This window comes from Chiloscyllium plagiosum, unplaced genomic scaffold (genome assembly GCF_037043375.1).
Source record: "Chiloscyllium plagiosum isolate Xiang-an unplaced genomic scaffold, Cpla_swu_hap1 HiC_scaffold_21, whole genome shotgun sequence".
Lineage (NCBI taxonomy): Eukaryota > Metazoa > Chordata > Chondrichthyes > Orectolobiformes > Hemiscylliidae > Chiloscyllium > Chiloscyllium plagiosum.
The window spans coordinates 68,745,761-68,765,075 of record NW_028270159.1 but is presented as its reverse complement, the minus strand read 5'-3'; positions in this window follow the sequence as shown (position 1 = coordinate 68,765,075).

Sequence of the window (19,315 nt, the reverse complement as noted above, 5' to 3'; positions counted from 1 at the left end):
ATGCAGGGAAAAGGGGTGGCGGGGTCAAGGTGGTGAATTGGGCATAGATGAAGACAGGTAGAATGAATCGGCTTGGTGACAGGGATGAGTGCAAGGTAGGGGAGGCTCTGGGAAGTGAGTGGGGGGATGGGATATGAGATTATTTGCAATTGGAAAATCAATTTTGAGTCCTCGGTTTTGTGGACTGGCCAAGCAGAAAATGATGTGTGCCTCCACTTTTACGATTTTGTTCGTTGTGGCAATGGAGGAGGTCATGGATAGTCATGTTGGAAAGGGAGTGGGCAAGAGAATTAAAATGGGCGGAGACTGAAAGGACACTTCAGTCACTGCGGACCAGGCTCAGATGCCTGACAAAAAGTTCTCTCAGTTTACGTTTGTCTCCTCAAAATAGAGATTAACGCATCAGGAGCACCTGATGTAGTAAATTAGTTTAGAAGAAAGGCAGGTGAACCTCTGTCTCAACTGGAAGGACTGTTTGGGACCTTGAATGGAGGTGAGAGTGTTGGTGTGCCGTCAGCTGTTGCATCTTTTCTGGTTGCAAGGGACGACCCCTGGAGGTCCAGAGGGTTCGTGGAGTTCGTGGCGCAAATCAAGGACTGGCAAAGGGAATGGTCCTTGTGGAATACAGTGAGAGATGGGGAATAGAACATGCTGTTGGTGGTGACATCCATTTGAAATTGGCAGCAATATTTCAGAATGATACGTTGAATATGAAGACAGTGGGGCGGTAGGTGAGGACACACGCACCTCTGTGTTTCTTGTGTTCTTGGGGGGTGGGTGTTGAGACCAGTCGAACGACGAATGGTGTTGGTGCAGTGGAGGGCTGTTTGAATGACAGAAGGGGAAAAACCATCGCTCGAAATAAGTGGTCATATCGGATACTTGAATGTAGAATGTGAGAGTATTTGGGGCACTGCATACAGATTTGATCTTTTTTTCAGGAGAGGTCGACCATGAAGAGAGACTGCAGAAACGGAATGTTTAATCTGTAGTTCAGGAAAGAAAAAGTGGTGATTGCATTGAAACTTGAGGTTTGGAAGTAATCACTTATTTCCAAAAGAGTCATTGATAGGGAGAGAATTTCCATATTTTACACAGTATTGATTGATTTGATTTATCGTCCCGTGTATCTAAGTGCAGAGAAATGTTTTGTTTGTCAGCAATATTGGCAGATCATAGCAAGCAAGGACAGAGAGATCATAGGGTGTAAATGTAGGCTGCACTATGCTACATTTGCCCTGAACAAGATCAACATGAACAACATCATTATTATTTAAAGTTAGAGAGTCAAATCCTCAATCATATTGGATATTCATAACAATTTATATGCCGCTGCTAAGCCTCAGGTCGATTGAGAGGCAGGTATAGGTTTAAAATGTACTCTGCACGTATATGTGGATTCGGTGTGCGGCCCTGTACAGAAGGTCATGTTGTTGACAATCCCCAACATCACTATCAGTACCTTCCTTCTGATACAGATAGCCATTCCTGCCAGCTTGTGTCCTCCATTGAGAAGACCTGGCTGCCTTCTCGAAGATGGAAGATATCTCCTTGAAACTTCAGACAAAACATTTTGCTGTCCATCTCTCTGCTGGAAAACCACATTAACATACCACGTGTTACATGTTCAATTGATCTGCGAGGAACAATATCGCGCAGTCTGACTGTGAAGCCTCTGGTACACTTCTGTGTCATGTTCCAGCATGAAATGTTTAATTCTGTCCCTGTGTGAGAGACTCTAAATAGCATCTTCCACCTCGGATTTGACCTAGGCCAAATGCCTGATTGTGTTAAACTTGGTTCCTGTTAAACAGCTGCATTTGCTGACTAATGTGAAAATGCTATTGTTTTAAGAGGGTATTTGCTCCTGGATTATTGGAAGAGAATCACTGAATGGCAGTTATCAAGTTGGATAGTTCAGACCACTTGTGTGAACAGATTGGGACGTCTCGGCCTTATTTTAATGCAGTCTGAATGGGTGTGGTTGGCTCTCACAGATTGGGATTTCTGGTTTGTGGTTTTGTCGGGTCTGAACAGAACTGGAAGCTTCAGTGAATGTTTCCTGGCTGCTACTCGGCCTGAATTTTCTCTGGATTTTTCTCTCGTCGTTTAGAGAATTGTCTGTGAGAATTCGTGTCTGAAATGTTCATTTATGCACGGGGGTGTTTGAATACCTTATTGCTACGTTAGAACTTTTAATTTAGTAATGGTTAATGTATCTAATATGTTGTTCAGATTTCCAATGAGGTTATTATACATTCCTTTTTAATTGCTTGTGGTTTACCCACAGTGTGTAAATAAATTGTTTTTATGTGAACACCAAACTTAAAACCAATCAGATCGCATCTGCAACAGCCACTTCATATTCCCCTATAAAATAAGAAGCCATTACGATCTCGGCTATCGCCTTAAATAATTATTGAGGAGCTCTATTGTGATCCATAGTACGAGACACATTTTCTTCCTGGAAAATAGGCTGGAGGGACTGAATGCGCTATCACTGTTCTTGTCCAATCCTTTCAAAAGACTGAATGACTTCCTCATATTCCTGTGATGCAACGTGAGGAGTTGAATGAAATCATCAATTTTAACTGAAGAAATGTGCAGTTTCGCAGTACTGTTATATGATCATTAAATGCACTTTAATAGAACAAGCTTGAATATTGTCCAGATCTAACTGCACATGGACACATACTGCTTCAGGAGCAAAAGGGTGACACATTTTCTGAACATCGTGTAATCCTCAATGACATCCCCACTTTGAATATATGATTGGAAAAGATATTGATTAAGCAGTTGAAGAAAGTAAAGTAGTAGAGTAGAAGAAAGTAGTTGAGTAAACTACTCTCAGCATTGCCACAGAGATGTCCAGGTATTTAGATGATGGATATCCACAAGAAACAGAATTTGTCCTTTGTGCTGTGATTGACTGCACTCATTTAGGAGTTTAAACGGATTCCCACCCATTCTAATTTTGATTTGCTCATTGTTGACTTCCTCAGTCAAACATTGCCTTGACATCAGAGAGAGTTACTGTGAACTGTCGTTCATCTCTTCCGATCATATCAAGCGATCACGGTGGAGGAGCAGGGAGTGTTTATTTCCTTCAAACACAGCGTAGTGTATGTCAGGGCACCGCTTTTCCAGGGTTTAGGGCATCTAGAACACTGAAACTATATAAGGAGGGCATACGTCGACTTTGATCAAGCAAAGAGTTGAGAACACTGAAGATTTTGACATTTAGGAGGATTTGAGACGTATAGCAGATCAGCCATGATCTTTGTGGAGGACAAGACAGATTTGGGGGTCGGGTTTGGATGGAACGACCTGTTTCTGATGTTATCCCATTCTGTTATTCGAACTTCAGTGGCTGTTAGTTTCCTATATCTCTGGTATTGAATGGTGCTGTCATGGAAAACAGATGATTTCGTCTACCATCTCTTGGTAAGGTGATGGGGCTATATTCACAGTGACTCCTGATCTCCAGTTTGACCAACAAATGCAGCTAAACTTGCATAGAGGAGAAGCCCTGTAACGAGAGAGGTGAGAGCCCTTTTTCATACCAACTGGGGCTTTCCCATTACTTTCTCCAAATCCCCCGAACCGAGTGTGACAGTGTTCATGGACTGAATGATCTCCTCTATTTTTGTACGCTAAATTATCGGATTAAGTGGCCTAAAACTACTTCTATCTAGCGGTTTGGAGGTGTTGAATGGAACATTGGGACATGGGAAAGACGGGCAGGTGTGAGTCATTAGATACTTTGAACATTCTTCACAAGGCACGAAGATTGTGTCTGATCAGGCTGTGGACTCAGCCACAGTTTCTTGTCTGTATCCCATAATCGATGAATTATTTCTCTGTCAAATATTAAATTAACTCAACCTTCAATATACATAAACAGAGAGGCACCACAAAAGTCTAGATATGTGCATTACTACTAGAACGTCCCTTGTAAACGTTCTTTTTATCCCTCTTCTAGTGTCTGAGAGACACGCAGCACAGAAACAAACCCATTATGCCAGCTTGTCCATGCCCAGATCACACAATATAATCTCGGCCCAGTTTTCAGCAGTGGGTACATATCTCTCTAAATATATTCCATTCATTTACTCATCCAGACGTGCTTTTTAAAAAGGTCGTCATTGTACCAGCTTCCAACACTTCCTTCGACATATCGGTCCATGCATACACCTGTTCTGAGTGAAACTGTTACTGTCAGGAATCCGAAAAATAAAGCCCCCGTCAACATAAACCTTTGCCCTATATTTGTCGACTCTCCTCTCCCGGCAGAAAAGACCTGGGCTATTTATAATATCCGTGCCACTTACGATTTTGTAAACATCTGTGAGGTCATCGCTCAGCTTCCAGTGCTCCAATGTAATAAAGCCCCGATCTTTCTCACCTCTCCCTCGATTTCAAACGCTCCAGTCCGCCAACCTCCCCGGAAATCGTTTCTGCATCATCTTAAGGTTAACAATATATATCCAGCAGATTGAAGCAAATTAAACACAGTATTTTAAATGTGACAATATCAACATGTTGTACACCCGCAACATGACATCTCTTATGACACTGAAGGTGTCTGCTGTACCTTTAAGAGAGAATGAATGTTGTTTGCACTGAGAGCTTACAAGGACCTATCGTATTACAAGCCACTGGACTGAACGTGTACTCGAAGATTGAAAGTATGCATCATCAGCTACAAAACAGGTAACTGGGCTGATTGGTATTTTGACATTAATTCGAATTTAACCCATCAGTATAAGTTCGTTCACGAGAAAGAAGGAACTGTCGATGTAGGAGATCACAGTCAAGAATGGGGTGCAAGAAAAGCATAGCAGGTAAAGCCGCATCCGAGTAGAAAGTGAATCGACGCTTTGAGCATAACCCCTGCATCATGAATGAGGTTTGTAGGCAGTGCGGCTGAGCGAGGGTTGGGGATGTGGGGAAGGTAGCTGTGAAAAAAATAAGTAAATGAAGGAGGGGGAGAAGGTGATAAGTCACAGAGGAATGTGGAGCAGAAGAATTGGAAGTACTGTGGACATACCAAAAGGGCTGTGTCGAGTTAATACTTGGGACTAGGATAAAGTGGGTGGAGGGGAAATGAGGTTACTGGTGAAATCCACATGAATCCTGTGTGTTTCCAGGTTCTCAAGGCGGAAGATGATGCGCTCTTCCTCCAGGCGTCGCGTGGTTAGAGTTTGGTGATGGAAGAGGTCCAGGACCTGCATGTCCTTGGTGGAGTGGGATTAGAAGTTAAAGCATTCAACCCCGTGTGAGTGGGGTTGGTTGGTGCAGGTTTCATAGAGATGTTCTCTGAAACGATCCAGAATTTGGCGTCTTGTTTCGCCGAGAAAGAGGAGACCAGATCAGGTGTAATGGATAAAGTAGTTGACATTTATGGAAGTACAGTTAAATTTCTATCAGCTGTCGAAGCACGTTGGAAGGAGTTGACAGGGGAGGTGCGTGCGTGTGGTTCGCACAGGGTGGGGATGGAAGTATATCCCAATGGTGGGATTTGTTTGAAGTTGGCGGAAGTGGTGGAGTATCATGTAATGGATGTGGAAGTTCATGGAATGGAAGGTGAGGACCAAGGGAATTTTGTCGTTGTTGCTCCCACGAGGAGTGGAACAGGACATCAATTTCAATAACACCTTTCATCCTGATCTCAAATTCACCTGCACCATCTCTGACACTTCCATCCCCTTCTTGGACTTCTCCATCTCTCTTGACCAACTAACCACGGACATCTGATACAAGCGCAGTGAATCAAACAGCAACATGGAGTAGACCTCCTCCCATCCTGCCTTCTGTAAAAACGTTATCCCCTATTCCCAATTCCACCGCCTCATCTGCATCTATTCCTGCATCTTCTTTCTTGATGAGGTCATCCCGATCGCTTGTAATCTAATCTTATTACCCAGTCTTCCATTTGGAACCGTGTTGGGCCCCACTAAGGTCCAAGTAGACAACATATGCTGTTTTCCCTCATCTATCTTCGTGGTCACTGCTTGAAAGATTTCACTCAAGTTTGGGAGACACATTTTCCGACACTAAAGAAATTACAGACTATCCAAGATCAGTCCTTGACTTTCCAAATGCATGTAAATTCTGTCTGTCCGAATCTACTCCAAACATTTACCCATGCTGACATCTGACTCACTGGTCTCGAGTTTCGTGGCTTTTCCTTGCAGCCTTTTTGAAAATAATCTCTCAACATTAGCTATGTTCGTTTCGTCCATTGCCTCATCAGTGGTTGTCAATGGTACAAATAATAAAAATGAAAGAACTGTAGATTTTGTCAATAGGAAGCAAAGAAAGAAGGAAGTGGGAAAGCTCAGCAGGTCTGGCAGCATCTGTACAGAGAAATCAGAGTAAAACGTTCGAAACCAGAACTCGAGGAACGAAACAATTATCTCAGCAAGGGACACTGCAATTTCTTCACCAGCTTCCTGCAATGACCTGGAATACAACTGAACAGGTCCTGAGTATTTATCTATGGTTATGCATTTTAAGACTTCCAGCAATTCATTTTCTGATGTTGTGGTTTATTTTGAACACATCACTTTATTTTCTGTTTCCCCGAGTCCCCGCGCTTCCATGCCTTTTCCCACAGTAAATACAGATGGCGTATATTTGTTTAGCATATCCCCCATCGAGCAGAAACTGGCTGTAATGCAGTGCAATGGTGGCAGGTCGACTCCTTTTGATGAATGTGAACCCAGCACAGCCTGGAACTTATGGACGGTGTCGTTGAATTGTTAAAATGTGTTTTCCCCCACTTTTGCAGGCAATGTTTTAAATTCTAACTTCGTTTTCTTTATTTTTCCACTTTGCACTAAAATGCTGTACCTTGGCAGAGGGCGGGGATGGTTCCCTTTATACCTAAGATTGCGTCACATGTAGCGACTTGGAAAATTTTCACTATCCTCAAGTGAGTAGATGTGACAATAAACTTAATAAACCAAATTCACCACTTTGAATTTTGAGGCGCTCTATTCTCTCGTTAGTTTCTCATTTGGTCTTAATGTCCTTAAAGATCTATTTCCATTCTCCTTAACATTATCAGACAAAGCTTTTTGTTGTCCAGTTTTTGCACTCCTCATTTCCCTATTACGTGTACTCTTCAACGCTGTATGACAAGAGATTCCCCTGATCCCACAGCCTATAACTGACATACACCTCTGTCTTCTTTCTTGACCAGAGCCTTAATAACCCTGTGAGATCATCTTCCCTTCTTCTGCTCGCATTGCCCCTCACACTAACAGGAACACGCTGCACCCGACTTTCATCATCCCTCTTTTGAAATTCTTCCGTGGGCCTGACGTTCCTCTACCTCTGAACATCTTCCCTCAAGTCATCTACTGACAGTTGGTCACGAATACTATCATAATGATCCTTGCCCAAATTTATAACGTTAACTTGGGCACCAGCCCAATTCTATTCCAAAAGTAATTTTACGCTAAGAGAATTACAGTCACTGCTCCAAAAGTGCGCTGAGGTATTCGAATACCTCCGTCACGTGCCCTGCAGTATTCAATGCTAAGGCAGGCTTGAAGAGTGGAGAGTTCGAAGGGTTGCATACATCTGAATGCTCTTGAAAGTGTGTGTGTATATATATTAGATTAGATTAGATTACTTACAGTGTGGAAACAGGCCCTTCGGCCAAACAATTCCACACCGACCCGCCGAAGCGCAACCCACCCAGACCCATTCCCCTACAATTACCCCTTCACCTAACACTACGGGCAATTTAGCATGGCCAATTCACCTAACCTGCACGTTTTTGGATTGTGGGAGGAAAGCGGAGCACCCGGAAGGAACCCACGCAGACATGGGGAGAATGTGCAAACTCCACACAGTCAGTCGCCTGAGGCGGGAATTGAACCGGGCTCTCTGGCGCTGTGAGGCAGCTGTGCCACCGTGCCACCCATATATAAGTGTTTGTCACTGTCTTTGTTAGTGTGCTTTCCTAAATTAACGTGTGTACCTCTACATCTATATGCCTGAGAAATTGGATTTCTCTTGCTTTGCAAGTCATTGCATTGAAATGGGGATCCAAATGTCCCTCCTCTCTCTTTCTTTGCCTCCCTCTGTGTTTGACTCAACCCTCTTGTTTTAATGTGTTGTGATACCCCTCTCTACTGTGCACTCCATTCCACAGCACAAGCAGCAGCTTCATTTGCGAAAGGAAACAAAGAATCTCTCACATTTGAATTGAATTAGCTTCATTGTCATGTACACTTTAACGGCAGCAGTACAAGTTTTGTCATGTTTTTGTTTATGGTGCCATCTAAGATACAGCATACCGAGGTACAGATTCTGAAGTATTCTGTTCAAAACTGAAAGTCTAATAAATCAAATTCCAGCAGACAAATAGAAATGGAAAACGTGACTCAATTAACAGTACCTTCGCGACAGTCTGTGCCAGCAACACATTTCGAAACCACACTGGACCCAGTCTCCAAACCACACCAGACCCATTTTTCACATAGCACTAGGTGCTTTTTACAGACCGTACCAGACTCAATCACCAGACCCCATCCGGGGCCAGACCCTGGACCGCACCAGGCCTCGTGTGCAGACCGCACTGGGCACAATGTACAAACCACATCGGGTCCAGTCTCCACACCACACCGGGCTCAGTCTCCAGAACATGCCGAGCCCGTTCTACAGAAAACACTGGGCTCAGTCTCCAGACCATAGCAGGTCAAGTAGTCAGACCCCGCCTGGCGCAGTCGCCAGATTGCACTGGGCCCAACCTCCACGCTGAACCGCGTCTAGTATCTAGCCAATTGGATACAAAATTGGCTTGACTGTAGCAGATAGAGCGTGCTGGGTGAGATTTGTTGTAACCAAAGGTGTGACTGAAGGACCAGTGCTGTTTCCATTATTGTTCGTTATTTTTATAAAATTTTTTTGGAAGAGAATACACGAAGTACGGATAGTAAGTTTGTAGAATACGCCAAACTTGCTGGTATGTTGGACAGTGAAGAAGGTCTTTCAGAAGGAAAATGAAATCATGGGCAACCGGGCCATTGGGCCGATAATTGGCAGATGGAACTTCATGCAGATTAATGTGAGGCGTCACATTTTGTTAGACAAAACCAGGGCAGGATTCATTAAGTTAACGGTATGGCCTTGTGGAATGTTGTCATGCGGAGAGATGTAGTGTGCAGGTACATAGTTTCTTCAAAAGGCTGAATGTCGAAATCAGACACGAAAATGCAGAAGGCGATGTGCAGGGTTAACTTCATCTGTCAAAGCATTGAGTATAGGAGTTGGGAAATCATATTGTGGCTGTACAAGAAATGGTACAGCCGCGTTTGGAGTATTGCTTACAATTCTTGTCGCAATGCTTTCGAAAGAATGTTATAAACCGGAAACAGGTCAACGTTTTGCAATGACGGAGCATCGAGGTTTTCTGATATAATGATAAGCTGTCATTTTATTCCCTTTGCGCAGGAGACTGAAGGCTAAAGTCATAGAAGATTATGAAATGATGAGGGGCATGGTTAAGATAAATAGCTAAGGTCTTTTCCCCAAGCAAGTCCCTCAATTGTATCAAATTTCTCCAACGTCATCAAGTAAAAAATCGGTCAGAACACCCGGCACCAGACACACTATTCGAACACGGAATTGGAATCACCGTCCTGTCGATCCTGAAGAGGCCTACTTCCTAATATCTGAGAGCTTTTGATAGCACTTATTGAATTTTACCATAGACTGCAAGGAAATATCAGGAAAGGAGTAGGCCATTCAACATATGGAGCCTCCAGCATTCTCGTTAATGGCTGTATATCAGCCCAATACGCTTATTTCACAGAATGTACATATCCATAAATGTGATTAAGCATCCACAGCCAGCTGAGACTGATTGGATCTGGGCGGGAACCTTACAGTAGGTTGGGAAAGTATTGCTGCCGCAGTTCCCAATCAAAATGAGATCACAGCTGGATTAGTGTGTACAGATATAGTCTCCTCGCTGAAAAAAGAATATTGTCATATTGGAAGCGACTCAGAGATGGTTCCGTCAAATGTTTGATCATGTTGATCCAATAAACATTGGAGATTACAAGAATGAAAGATGACCTTATTTTTGCATTGATCAAAAGAGGGAGTCAGCAACAGACACCAAGTACACAATAAATGGAAGAATCCGGTACACGTCTCCAACCTGAGATGCAGGAACAGAAGAAGAATATTCAGCCCTTCCACCCTGTTACATCAGAACAGGACGAGGTTATTCACCCCCAAGTGTCTAATATGCAGCAGAAGAGGAGGCCAATCAGGCCGGAGAGCTTATAAAATGAGATGTAGATTAGGCCATGCAGCACTAGTATCTTTTTCCACAGCAACAGAATCAATCCATTCAGCCTTTTCAAATTTGTAACACAGGAACTGGAAGAGGCCACAGAAAGACTGGAGACTGGTAAATTGGAATAAGGGGAGACCATTCAGCCTATCGAGCCTGCAGCATAGGAATTGGAAAAAGGCACAAATTATGCCGAATTTTTATGAGAAAGGAGGTGGTAGTTCCACTCACTTGTCTGTTGTATGGGAGCAGGAGAATACGAACTACTCCCTCAAGCACAGGAGAAGACAGTTCAGTATCTTCAGCCTTTTATCGGCGAACACAAGGAGACCATTCTGCTCCTCGAAACATTGCATAACAACAGGAATATTCCATAATCACTCAAGCCTCTGGTGCATCATCATCAGGAGGAGAACATTGTAACCATCGGAGGGAAAATGTGGAAAAAACTATAAAGACGTCAGCCCATCAATTTTGTCCACTAAAAGGATGATGAGTCCACTCAGCCACTCATGCTTCCTATTCAGCAATCGAGCCTTGTTCCCGTTAAACAGGAATTAAAAGAAAACATAAAGGTTAACAAAACTGAAGAACTTAGAATGATCATAATCACTTTGGAATAAAATACAATGAAACAATTATTGTAATTTAAGATAATTGTTAGAATTCATTATACAGGAATTAACAACAGGACACTTGCAGAATTAAACTGCAACCCACTCCTCGGCCTGGCCAAACTGGCCATAAACAGGACCAGGCAGCGGCTCGTGGAAGGGGTCGTTAGGGCTTACTGCCTGCCACTCTTCTGGAGTTATGTCAGAGCCCGGGTGTCTCTGGAGATGGAGCACGCTGTGTCCACCAACAACCTCGATGTGTTTAGGGAGAGGTGGGCCCCGCAGGGAGTGGAGTGTATTGTCTCCCCCTCCGACTCTGCTTTGATTTAATCCCACACTGTTTGGTTACGCACCCTTGGCCTCTTAGAAGGGCACTGGTTGTCACTGACCACTTGGGTGTTTCTTTTCTTCCTGCTGGTGGGAACTGAATAAAGCTTTGTACACCTTGTAGCTTTCATTAAAAAAGGAAACAGCAATTCATCAAAGTCAATATGTTTTGAGAAGAGGTTCCCTACATTGTGGAAACAAGCCCTTCAGCACAACAACGCCACAACGTCGCTCTGAAAAGTATCCCACGTAGACCATTTCCGTGAAGCTACTACTCTACATTTACATCTGACTAATGCACGTAACCGATACATCCCTGAAAATGATGGGCAACGTAACATTGCGAATTCAGCTCACCTGCACATCTTTGTGTTGTGAGAAGAAACCAGTACACCCAAAGGAACCTCACGCCGACATGGAGCGAGAGTAGAAACTCCACACAGGACCTATACAAAAGATAAATCATCTTTGAAATGTTAATTTAAGCTATTTAAATATGGGACAAACCAAGCAGATAATGCGAATGCTGGAGATGTAATGTAACTGGTCTCCAAGAAAGCATTGGTTATGGCTCTTCGCAAAGATGAAGTAGTAGGCTCAGAGGGTTTATGATGTATTGATAAACTTGGATAGGGAATTCGTGAATCGACAAAAGGCATTCCGAAATAATAAATGAGTCATTTTCTGTTGGCAAAATGCAATTTGTGCAGTGCAATAGATTTCACTTTTCAGGCCTCACCTATTTCTAGGAGAAAGTGAGGTCTGCAGATGCTGGAGATCAGAGCTGAAAATGTGTTGCTGGAAAAGCGCAGCAGGTCAGGCAGCATCCAGGGAACAGGAGAATCGACGTTTTGGGCATAAACCCTTCTTCAGGAATGAGGAAAGTCCGTGCGGGATAAGTCGGTTCCGTAGGCAGGTGCTGAGGAAGGAGATATGGCTGTGGTAGCGAGTCTGTTTGAGAATGTGGCTGAAGAGCTTCTGTGCAGAGGAGATGACCTGGGGGGTGCAGTGAGAGAGGGACTCACTGAAATGTTTGTAGAGGGAGGAAGAGAGCTTCTTCAAGGAAGGCATCCTTGTAAGAGGATTCGCAGTAGGTTGAAATCTTTGAGGAGAAAGTGAGGTCTGCAGATGCTGGAGATCAGAGCTGAAAATGTGTTGCTGGAAAAGCGCAGCAGGTCAGGCAGCATCCAGGGAACAGGAGAATCGACGTTTCGGGCATAAGCCCTTCTTCAGGAATGGGGAATCTCCTGTTCGATTCTCCTGTTCCCTGGATGCTGCCTGACCTGCTGCGCTTTTCCAGCAACACATTTTCAGCTCACCTATTTCTAATCTACGTTATTTGTCATTTGACGGAATAGACAATACTGCACATAGATTTTCAGCTGACACTGACATCGGTGGGAAATTGCTTTGCAAAGAAAATGTAATAAATTTACAAACGGATATAGATAATTTGGGTGAATGGGCCAACACTTGGCAATGGAACTTGACGTGGACAAATATGGAGTTAGTCAATTTGGCCAGCATGGAAAGGCAAATCATTGTTTAAATGGAGACAAACGTCAGAGTGCTTCGGTGCAGGGGACCTCGGTGTGCTGGGAATATCGCAGGAAACTCATATTTGGATACATCATGTAATGAAAATGGGAATTTCAATTTCCTTGTTTATTTGTAGAAGGTTACCGTATAAATGTAGGAACTGGTGTTGCTACTACGCAAGTGGACGTTTCCACATGTACGGCAAAGTAGAACAAGATATCGTAGTTTTAGTATAAGGCAGAACAGATTTAAAACTGGTGTGAGGGGCGCTTATTTCTCTCAAAGTGTTGTGAATATTTGTTATTCACTGCCACAGATTGCAGTGGAAGTTGGGAAATTGAGTGAATTAAGCGATATAGAGAGCAAGCAGGTGGTGCTGAGGCCGTGATGAAATCAGCCATGATTGCGTTAAACGTTGAAGCAGGCTCGAGGAGCTGAATTGTTGACTGTTGCTCCTCTTTCTTAATCAGTCTTTCGAATGTGCTAAATAGGAATGGGGGACTGCTAGTTATCAAACAGAAGCAGACACTCGAGATGAAGGAGTCTTCATCAGTTCGACAGAATGTAACCAGTGGAGGGTCTTCCGCTACTTCCAATCTATATCAATAAATGGAATAGATGCACTGTTACTACATTGTGTGATGACACTTACATAAGCAAGACATTAAATTATCAAGATAGCCTGAAGTGTTTGCAAATGGATATGTACATCGAAAGTCACTGGATAATAGATTGGCAAGTGGAGTATAATGGGATGGATAAGCTGTCTTCTTTTTCAGGAAGAATGACGGTATGTATGCTTCTGAAACGGAGAGAGAAAACAGAGCTAATTGATACAATGTGCACTGGAGGCTTCACTATGACCTTTTCAGACATCAAAAGTGTTGCTCCATCTCCCTGATGGTCTGTTTCCTTATGTTCCCAGTTGCCCCTTGACTCTCACTACACACGGGATATGTTGATATGTTTGGTTGATGATGGGGAGAGGTGAGGGGATGGTGAGTTGTGCCACGTATCAAGGGGACGGCCTTCATCGGAGAGGCCACCCTTTCTTTTTCCATGGAGACTTGAACATAGTGGGAATAATTGACTGCTTCTGAATGAAGAGGCTATGGAAGCGACCAGGACTGCGAGGATTCACCAACATGATGTGTTGTCCATGAATCACACTGAAACGTGAATGGAGTGAGCGGTCCTCAGTTCCTCTACGTCTCCCCATTGACCTGGGGGCCATGCAGAGTTATATAAACCATCTGTACTGTGAAACAAAGATACACTCGTTAGCTCGTTAACATTTCAATTACCTCATCCATCAAATATATCATTCGTGACTGAATGGTGACATTGATGTTGACATACTAGAAGATGTTGGATATGTCATCCACTCCTGCCTGGAAAGTTCCGGATCATTAAAGATGAATGAAACTGTGCTCCTAACAGACACTGGCAGCACCGTCCTCCCCATAGTGTGAAGTTGTAGATCGTGTTGAAGAAGGTGACACCACTCTGTGCTCGCTTCCTTGTTCAATCAGCGTCCCTAAGCACACTGCTCCTCAATTAAATGTAGTTTCAGAAGTTCGTCTCTCTAAACCCCAGGTGAATACAGCAGATCTCTTTACAGGGTAACAACAATGACTGCAGATGCTGGAAACCAGATTCTAGATTAGTGGTGCTGGAAGAGCACAGCAGTTCAGGCCGGATCCAAGGAGCTTCGAAATCGATATTTCGGCCAAAAGCCCTTCATCAGGAATAAAGGCAGTGAGCCTGAAGCGTCGATAGATAAGCGAGAGGAGGGTGGGGGTGGGGAGAATGTAGCATAGATTAAAATGGGTGAGTGGGGGAGGGGATGAAGATGATAGATCAGGGAGAAGAGAGTGGAGTGGATAGGTGGAAAAGGAGTTAGGCAGGTAGGATAGGTCATGAGGACAGTGCTGAGCTGGAAGTTTGGAACTCGGGTGAGGTGGGGGAAGGGGAAATGAGGAAACTGTTGAAGTCCACATTGATGCCCTGGGGTTGAAGTGTTCCGAGGTGGAAGATGATGCGTTCTTCCTCCAGTCGTCTGGTGATGAGGGAGCGGCGGCGAAGGAGGTCCAGTACCTCCATATCCTCGGCAGAGTGGGAGGGGGAGTTGAAATGTTGGGCCACGGGGCGGTGTGGTTGATTACACACACACACACACACACACACACACACACACACACACACACACACACACACACAAGTAGTTGTCCTTATGGATGTCAGTAAGGTATTGAACACAGTTCTTCACGGGAGACTGGTGAGCAAGGTTAAAACCTATGGAGACAGGGAGAATTGGCCATTTGGATACAGAATTCACTCTAAGGTAAAAGACAGTGGATGGTGGTGGAGGCTTGCCTTTCTGACTGGAGGCCTATAGCCAGTGATGTGCCACAAGGATCGGTGCTGGGTGCACTAATTTTTTCAATTATATAAATGGATGCGACAATCGGTGGTAAAGCTAGTATGTTTGCAGATGAACCAAAGTTGGAGGGGTAGAGGGCAACGAAGAAGCTTACCTCAGAGTACAACGGTATCTTGATCAGATGTGCCAACGGTCCAAGGAGTCACGGATGCCTATTCATTCAGGTACATATGAGGTGCTGCACTTTGGAAAGACAAATCAGGTCAGGACGTATGCACTGTAATGTAAGGTGCTGGGGAGTGTTGCTGAATTAAGTGACTATCGATTGCAGGGTCATAGTTAATTGAAAGTACTGTTACGGGAAGATTTGAAGAGTGAAGATGCCATTTGATATGCTTTCCTTTATAATTCAGAGCACAGATTTGGGAGGTCATGTTGTGGTTCTACGGGACATGTGTTAGGTCACTTTTGGAAGATTCTGGTCTCCTTCCTGTCGGAAGGATGTTTTGAAATTTGGAAGAGTTCAGAAAAAGATTTCTAAGAATGTTGACAGCGTTGGAGGTTTGAGCTGGAGAGAAAGCCTGAATAGGGGATCATTCCTTTCCCTATAGTGCCGGAGGTTGACAGGTGACCTCAAAGACGTTTATAAAATCATGAGGGGCAGGAAAAGAGTGAATAAACTAGATCTATTCGCTGGGTTGGGGGAATACAGAACTAGAGGGCATACGTTTAGAGTGAGGGGGAAAGAATGAAATTGGTCATCAGTGGCAAATTACCACACAGAGGATGGAATAAGCTGCCAAAGGAAGTGATGGAGGCTGGTACAATTACATCATTTAAAATGCATCTGGATCTTCACATGAATACGAATGGTTGAGATGAATATGAGCCCAAGTGCTGGAAAATAGGACGAGGTTAATTTAGAATATCTCATCGTCATGGACTGTTTGGAACTGAAGTTTATTTCCATGCTGTATCACGCATGAAACAGAAAATGAGACAAGTAATTAACTGCGAACATGTGGAAACTTGGGAAATAGGATAGGAAGTGAGATTAATTGTAGTGGTTAGATCTTGGAGGATGCAAATCATAATAATGAGGAATAAAGACATTGCCAAAGCAGCCAAAATGATTTTAAACATCAAATTCTGAATTTACCTTACAGTGCCAGACTAGACACTGTAAAGTGGGACAAGATTATAGCCCAGCATTGAGAGCTGTGCTGCTTATGCTCGTGTACTGTTCAGTAAACAGGACAATCTTCCCGTCAAGGGAACATTGCAAACCTTTGTCAGTAATCTTGGGGCTATACTCGCCAACCAATCGTCGGGACTTGAATGAAAAGTGGAGGCTTTTGGTGGCAGGAGTACATCAGACTTAAACAAAATGTAGTAGCGCAAGTTTGCACGATTATTGTCAAAGTGATGCATGCGTGTGGTGCTGTGTGTTAGGGCTCTCTCATGGGTAGTCTATATAGCCGTGGCAGTGGGCTGCGTGTGCGAAAGGCTGTGTGTGTGTGTGTGTGTGACTGCGTTTGGCGGGGCGTGTGTGTGTCTGTCTGTGGGTAGTTTTTGTGGGGGATAGTGCGTTTAGGGAAGGCTGTATATGTGTGTGCGCGCGCGCGCACGCTGTGCGAGTGAGGTTTTGCATGTGTGGGGAGCTCTGTGTATGGGGGCGTTGGGTATGTTGGGATGGCTGTGTGATAGTGGGAAGGCCGTGTTTTTGGATGGACCTGTGTGGGTGTATGTCGGGGGTGATATGTGCTGGAAAACCGACTCTGTGTGTGCAGGCGGGCTGTGTTGTGTGTGAGTGGTACTGTGTGTTTGTGGGCTCGGTGTGTTAGCGCGACTGTTTGTGTGGAAGAGGAATGTGTGTGTGTGTGGGCTGTGTGTATGGAGAGGGCCGTATCATCGGGGTCTATGTGTGGGGAGGGCAATGTATGTGGGTCTTTGTATGTGTGTGAACAGTGTATGTGGGGGTCTGGGTGAATAGGTTGTGTTGTGTGTGGGGTGTTGTCTTTGTGCGGTTTGTATTGTGTGGAGGGGCTGTATATATAGGTCTGCTGTGTGTGGCACGGGCTATGTAATTGGGGCTGTGTGTGTGAGGCAGCTCCGTGTGTGAGTGGAGGGCTATTTGTGGGGATCTTTGTGTGTAGGTAGCTGTGTGTTGGGGTTCTGTGAATGGGGTCTATGTATTGCGGCTCTGAGTGGGGGTCTGTGTTAACGGGGGGGTTACATGTGTGAATGGGGATGAGCTGAGAGTGCGAAGGGCGTGCTTGAGCTAGTGAATGTGTAGGGGTAGTGGATGTTTTTGCTGGGGCTCTGTATGTGGTGGGCGATAGTTGAGGCCCTGTTGGTTGTGAGTGTTTGCGTGTGGGGGCGCTTTGTGTGTGCGGGGCCCTCCGTGTGCAGATTGGAAGTGTGCATGGGTGTTCTATGTGTGGCAGAACGCTGTGTGGATAGAGGGCTGTGTGTGGATGCGGTGGGCTATGTGTGTGGAATCTGTTCCCGTGTGGGACGCTCCGTATGTGAGGTTCAGATGTCTGGGGGTTCTGTGTACATGTGAGGGGCTATGCCTGTGTGGGGTGGTTGTGTGTGAGGCGTGTTGTGTGTGTGACGGCGCTGTGTGTGTGGGGAGGGCTGTGTGATACCGGGGTTTTTTGGGGAACAATTGTCTGTAGTGGGTATATGTGTGTGGGGGCAGGTGTATGTATGGGCTCTGTGGGTGTTTTTGGTGAGCAGCGTGTGTTGGGGTTGCTAAATGTGTGAGCATTGCTGTGTGTGAAGTGCTTTGTGTGGGGATCTCGGTGTTTGAGAGTCTGCATGTGTGAGGGGCTGCCAGTTTGTTGGGGGGTCTGTGTGTGGGGGCGGTGTCAATGTGGGTGAGGGGCTGTGTGACGGGGTCTGAATGTGTGGGCATCTGAAACTGCGTGGGTGGGATGTATTTGGGGGATCGTGTGTGTGAAGGGGTTGAGAATGCGGGTGTATGCATTTTGTGTAACGGCGGCTGAGTGTGTGTAGTGATATGTGTGGGGGAATTCCGTGCTTGTGGGAGTGTCTGTGTGTGGAGGGGATATGCTAAGTGTTTGGGGATGTTTCGTATTGGTGGGGGGTGTCTGTGTGGGGGTGTCTGTGAGTGTGTGTGCTGGCTGTGTCGTGGGGGCTCTGTGTGTGAGGACTGCGTTTTTGTGGCGGGTGGCTGAGTGGGGGCGGCAGTGTGTGAGGGTCACTGTGTGTGGGTGTCTGTTTGCATTGGGGAGCAGTGTAAGGGTGCAGCTGGGGTGTGTGTGCTCTAAGCGCTGGGGGATACGCAGGAAATGTCTTTTTGTCTGCTATGGCTGTGTGTGCAGTTACGCTGTGTGTGGAGGGCGCTGTGGATGTGAGAGGATTGTGCGTAGGGGGTGTGACGTGGGTGTAGGTGTCTCTATATGTGGGGAGGTGGCTGTATGTGTGTCTGGAGCACTGAGTGAGTGGAGGAGCTGCTTGGGGGTGCTGACCGCATCGGGGCTGTGAGTGCGAGATATCTGTGTATTGGGGCTGTGTGTGCGTGTGGGGATTTGATATATGTGGCGCTATGATTGTGGGATGGCTGCGCATGTTGGCATGGGTGTATGTGTGGGTTTGGATGATTGTGTGTGGAGTGCTTTGTGGAGTGACTATGTGTTTGGCGGACTGTGGGGGTAGCCTCGTGTATGGAGACTGCTAGTGTGTGGGGGGAGGCTGCGTATGTGAGGACTCAGTGCCTGCGCGGCTTTTTGTGGGTGTACAGTGTGTGGAGGACGATGTATGCGGAATTTTCTGTGCATTTGGTGTTCTGGTGTGTGGGGAGTATGTGAGCGTGGGGGGAGGCTGTGTGTGCAGGGGGTGTGGGCAGTATGGTGCTGTGAGTCTTGGGGCTGAATGTATGCAGGAATGCTGTGTGCGGTTTAGGGTGTCTATGCCATTGGGTGGCTGCGAGTGAGCGGGTTTCTGAGTGCGTGGGGCGTGCTGACTTTGATGGTTGGGTCTGTATGTGGTCAGGGCTCCGTGTGGTCGGTTTGCTGTATGTATTTGGTGTTTCTGTGTGAATGATGGTGCTGTGTGTTGGGGTGTCTGCGAGTATGGGGTTCCGTGTGCATGGCGGCTGTGTATGTG